The following is a 6,568-nucleotide window of genomic DNA, read 5'->3' as shown; positions in this document are numbered from 1 at the left end:
AGACGACCGTCGCCAGAACCAGACGACCGTTACCAGAGCCAGACGACCGTTACCAGAGCCAAACGACCGTTACCAGAACTAAACAACCGTCGCTAGAACCAAACGACCGTCGCCAGAACCAGACGACAACAACTAGCTAGCGAACACTATAAACGATTCAATTAATAGATCGAATTAAGGTAGCACAGACAGGTAAGTATAAACAGGGAGATGCTAACGGGTAGGCAGATACAGATAGGTAGGTAGATATAGATAGGTAAGCAGATACAGATAGGCAAGCAGATGCAGACAGGTAGGTAGATACTAACGGGTAGGTAGATATAAATAGGTAGGCAGATGCAAACAGGTAGGCAATACAGATAGGTAGGCGATACAGATAGGTAGGCAATATAGATAGGTAGGTAATGTAGGCAGGTAGGCAATGCAGATAGGTAGGTAATGCAGATAGGTAGGCAATGCAAATAGGTAGGTAATGTAGATAGGTAGGCGATATAGGCAGGTAGGTAGATAGGCAGGTAGATAAGTTAATAAGTAGATAGGTAGAAGAGAACCATCGCTATATTATATTAAATTATCTAAAATAATATTATTTATTTTGCTAGCCTTATAAATAGCTTTAAAATAGCTTTTATTTATTTAAAATATGCTATTAGTATAAAAGAGGTAAATATAATTATGGTTGCTAAATGCGCAGATTGCTAGCAGGTTGCGCGCAGGTTACGCGCAGGCTGCGCGCAGGCTGCGTGTTAAAAAAACACGACATAGGCTAGTCGGTCGAGTTGCTAAATAACCTCAACTGCGCGCTAATTGCGTCAACCACTAACCATTGAGGCCATTAAAAGGGTACCATATTTTGCCAATGTGGTTTAATATCCTTTAACTACTATGCTATAAACCTTCTATAGTAATTGCAGAATCCTAGAAACAATCTTAACTATATAACGTTCTCTAGTTCTTGCTAATTTACTATAGCCTTAATCTTTTTTAGATCTATGCTAAGTTGGCCTAGTTTAATAATAAATCCAACGAAATTGGTCTTCCTTATAAAGAACTTGTATTTCTTAATTGCTACTAGTATCTGTTCTTCTTATAGTCTCTTTAAAACCTATTTAACGTGTTCCCTGTATTCTTCCTTAGTTATTAAGTAGATAATAATATCGTTAAGGTATGCTATAATAAACTCATCCAAGTATTCTTTTAATACATTGTTAATGCGCTTCTAGAATATTGCTAGTGCGTTTATAAGCCCGAATTGTATAACTAATGGTTTATATAGTCCTTTCTTTAACCTAAAGGCTGCCTTCTATTTATCGCCTTCCTTAATTCTAATCTAGTAGTACGCCTATTTTAGATCTATCTTTATAAAGATTTATACATTGCCTATTCTGTCTTAGATTTCGCTAATTAAGGGTAAAAGATATCTATCCTTTTTGGTAATGCTATTTAACTATCTATAGTCGATATATAGCCTTAGTTTACTATTCTTCTTTAGTATAAATAGTACTGGATAACCCGCTAATAACTGCGATGGTCTAATATATCCTTTTCGTAGGTTTTTCTAGATAAACTCTTTTAGTGCTCTACCTTCTTCTTTAGTAAGCTTATAGATTAAAAAGAACTTTAGACTTATTCCTGGTTTTAACTCTATCTTATAGTCCTATGCTATATAGTCTATTAGCTTTTTACTTTCTGGGCTCTATAGTTTCTTGCTATACTTATAGTATCTCTTTAGTATATAACTTAATCCTTTCTCTGTTTCTTTATAGGTCGCTCCTACTTAGTACTATACTAGCTTGGCTTGCTATTGCGTTTTACAGCGTTAAGTATCCCTAATATTAACCTGACCTATAATCCAATTAATTTTTAGGTTATATTTCTATAACTAAGGTATACCTAATACTACCTTATCCTGTCCTAATAGTAGGATATCAAAAAATATCTTAATTTGTCTTCCTTAAATAGTTATCTAAATAGGTCCTATTTTAAGATTAATAATCCCCCCTCTATATACTATTAGATCTCCTAAAATTGTAACTAATAGGTAAGGTTACTCCTTCTGCCTATAAGGTAGTCCCATTCTCTTAACTGCTACTAGTAAGATATAGTTCCTTATTGCTCTACTATCTATTAGCGCTTTAAACTGCTAATCTTGCTAATTAACTTATAAATTTAGGTGTTGTCCTTAAATTCCTTTAAGGGTCTAAGGCTTTACTACTAGCTCCCTCTAGTCCTATAGGCCTCTACTTTTCCTAATTATTAGCTGCTTGATCTTTATATACTTAGCTTGCTTTTTAGCTAATGCCTAGTTTATTTTTTATCCTTAATATGCTATAAACACGTGTTCTTTAGGCACTCCTACTACTATTATCCGTCTAAGTATTCTTCCGTAAAGAATCTTCCTAATTAAAGTACTAAACTTCCTTCCTCTTAAACTTCTGCTGGATGCTATCTATATATATATTTGGTATTTCTATACTATTACTTGTCTATTATCTAGTATATCCTTATAGGGTATTTCCAATTCTTTTCCTTTAGATTCTTATATATCTTATATATATTATCTATGTATATAATCTATAATAGCGTATAGTATGCCAAGTACTTTAGGTTAACTCTTAACTTATCTTTATCCTTAAGTTTAAACCTTTATTATGCTAATCTAAACGTTATAACTTCGTTTATAGGTACTAAGATGCATCTTTTACTTCTCTAGTCCTCTAATTATTCCTCTAGATCTTTTAACGTCATAATTAAGGCTCCTTTAATATACGTTATAGCCTTTTCTATAATTGGGTGGTCCTAGATAACTCTTTTATCTAACTATATATAGAAATCTTCCTACTTGTTATTATATTGCTGTCTATACTACTTTTAGTATAGCTGCTAGAGTATATACGGCTTATCCGTAAGGAAGTATCTTCTTATTACTACGTTATAATAGCCCTTTATGTGTCGTTCTTTAAACCTAGTTAGGATCCCTAGATCCTCCTTATCTTCTAGTTTAGTAAGCCACTTAGCTCTTAGTATGTCTGCCCTAGGCCTATTAGTAATTCTTTATACTAGCGCCCTATCCCTTATACGTCCTAATGTACTAGATCTCTTATCTAGTTTTTGTTCTTACTATATAATAATTTTTTACCTAAATTCTTCTATGGTTTCTTTTGGTTTGCGTCTCGCGCTCTAATTTTTAAAGTTCTCTTACTTCTTAATCTTGGTATTAACTTTTCGATCTTTAGTTCGAATACTATATTCTATTAGTAAGTCTTCTAGGTCTATATATTTGTCTTTTAATCTAATTGCTATTTATACTGTAGATTCTCTAATCTATAAAGAAGCCTCTTGCCTCTTGTTTATGGGTGTCCTTATTTATACTCTAAATTCTTAACCCCTTTAGATTCTCAATCCTGAGCTTGCTTTTGTCTTAAGCTTTACTCTAGCCTTAGTTTAACTAGGCTTACTTAGTGTTCTTATCTCGTTTTAAGAATCTTAAATCTCACTTATCTTACTTTAAGAGTCTTATATCCTTAGGAAACTTTGTCCTAAGCTTATTCATATATTCCTAAACTAAGCCGTTGCTCTACTCCATCGGTTATCGTCTATTGTAGGTCCTTAAGCTTACCTTATCTCGTCTTAAGAATCTTAGTTGTCTCTTATCTCATCTTAAGAATCTTAAGTCTGTGGCCTTTTGCCTTTATTAAGTGCCGAAGTAGCTCACTATCCTACTTCTCTTGCGTCTCGCGAAGCGATAGACATTATATCTAGTGGGGTCTTAATCCCTACTAATGTTCCCTATTCTATAGTGGAATTATCCTTTACCTCTAGTATAATATCTCCGAGGTCTACGTACTTCTAGTAAGCCGCCTTCGTTGCCTTATTGTTATAAAATGTTTTACCTACGTTAAACTTATTGTCCTTAATATCCGATCTATGAACTAGTTTATTGGTTCCTCTATATCCTATAGGTGCTAGCTTTTATAGCTAATAGCTTACGCCGTATTTAGCGTCCTTATAAATTTGGTATGCGTTATTATAATAAAACGTAAAACTTCTAATTAAATATTCTTTTATTCCTTGTAGTATATTATCGTCCCTTTATATATATATATCGTCTACTAGTCTTATACCTTTTACTATATAGTAACTCTGCCTACTTCTATAGTCTCTAATATAATAACCCTGTTTTCTATAATTTATATAAGCTCCCTTTTTAAACCACTTTTCTTACTATAGAGTCCGCCTAAATGTCTTCTGCTGCTAAAATCCCTAATTCGGCCTTTACTCTTTAGACCTTTAATTACTTAATCCTTATCCTCTAGGTTTCCATAATTTCTTATTCTATTTCTTAGATTCTTTAGTACTACTTAGGTCTATTAGCTCTGCGCCATACTATAGTTTTTAACTTAGCTTTTGTTATTGCGTGCTCTACGCCTTATATAACTATAGAACTCTATTCTAGCCCTTTTTAGCCTATTTCCTTTAGTAGATCTAATTATTAATCTTAATTGCCTAATTTATTAGTTCCCTTAGGGTGTCTGTATCTTCTATTAGGATAATTATATTCTAGACTTTAGCCTTAAGTCCTTATTTATACTGTGCTATAAGCGCCCTATTATTCTACTTTACTTATATTACTAACGTCTAGAACTATATTATATACTTAATTACTAAGGTTTGTTGCGTAATATTTTAGAGTTTCCTTTCTACTATAGTTACTGCCTTTAGGTCTCTAAACATTTATATAAGTCGCTCTATAAATCTATTCTAGCTTAAGAATATGAACCGTACCTCTTAATTAATAGTCGTTATACTATTCGCTTATATCTCTATAAGGTAAAGCTTAAACTACTTAAGTGCTCTTCCCGTTAAGAATAGTCCTGCGTAGGCTATTTAATCTATAGGTGTTGCCAGCTTTACTCCCTCCTATACTACCTTAAAGTATATCTGTATAAGGAATCCTTTAAGCTTTGATCTCTCCCCCGAGTATCTTTTAATTAATAGTAACTTAACCTTTACTACGCCTATTCCGTTAATCCTATTTTCTAATATCGTATTATTTTTTATTAACTGGTTAACTATCTCTTATAACTATCCGACCGTTATAGGTTGCTATAAGTTAGTATCTGCTATACTAGTGTTATTACCTAACCTTAAAGTAGTTGCCGCCGTTAATAGTGTTATGGTGGCTGCTTTTAGTGGCATATTATTTAACTCTCTATACTAATACCGTAACTAGGTAGTAATTGTATAACAGAACCTTATAGTAAGAACTACGATAGGCTCGTTAATAGGCTAGGTATATAGGAAATATAAGTATAGAAGTCAACAACGTAATAATAACTAGTGGAGTAGTTGCCTAACAGATTAACTCTAATTATATTCTAAGAATTACTATAAGGAAGGAACTATCTAGGTAGGGACTAAGGGTCCTTAAATACACAACCGTACTCCTATAAAATCCTTCTTGTATATAATATACGTATACTCTATCTACTCTGTCGCGGATTATATAGATCACCTTACGTGACCTTAGTTACTATTTTTTGTTACATAGTTCTACCGGCTCTATTCTGGACTGTGCCTAAATTAACTAACTAGCTTCTTTTAACTCCTTTCCTAGTAGTTATAATATTGTACTTAAAGCGTCCGTAATATATAGAGCTTTATATAGAGCTTTATATAGAGCTTTATATAAAGTCTTTATATATAGGGCTTCGTGATTATAGGGCTTTTATATATAGAGCCTCTATATAGTATAATAGCGTTTAATTAAAAATATATAACTACCTAGCTAATAAATATAAATTTTAAGTATTAAATTTACCTTATTATACTTTTAAATAGAGGTTTTATCTAGCTTTAGATAGCTATATAGTTTCCCTCTTATATATATATACCTATATAGGCCTACTATATAGACCTTAATAGGAGCTATAATAGCGTAATTAAATATCTTATCTTATCTTATACTTCTAAATAATATATTATTTATTTATTTAATAAATAGGTATATTATTATTATTTATTACTTAATATCTAATTTAGATCCCTATTAGGCCAATATAGACTACTCCTTATATATATATAGGGAGAAAACTCTATTTAAGAAAACCCTATAATCCGTCTCTTTGCCTTTTAAGACTCGCCTATAAGTTGTCTATAAGTTACTTATAGTACTCTACTACCTTACTTTTTAATCTCCTTAGGAACTACTACTGCCGTAATAAGCCTATAGATACGTTAGTATTATTTACTTTTAAGTTAATTAATTAAATTATATAGTAACTTATAAAGTAGTATATAAACTAATTTATATTACAGCGCTAATAGAAACTAGTAGATTATAGCTAGTAGATATTAGTAGATTATGGCGGATAATTATAAATAGTTTTATAGTTTTATATAGTTGCCGTTATATAACTATAGGATTATATATAACGTTTAAGCGGCGCTACCCTTTATCTCTTTTCCTTTCTCTAGCTTTAGATCCTTATTTATAAACTACTAATTATATAGGCTTACGCGTCCCTCTTACCATACTCATGCCTTAATTAACTAAGTCGGGCTTCAT

This window comes from Cenococcum geophilum, assembly GCF_001692895.1.
Source record: "Cenococcum geophilum 1.58 unplaced genomic scaffold K441scaffold_9, whole genome shotgun sequence".
Lineage (NCBI taxonomy): Eukaryota > Fungi > Ascomycota > Dothideomycetes > Gloniales > Gloniaceae > Cenococcum > Cenococcum geophilum.
Note: the sequence above shows the minus strand (reverse complement) of the source record.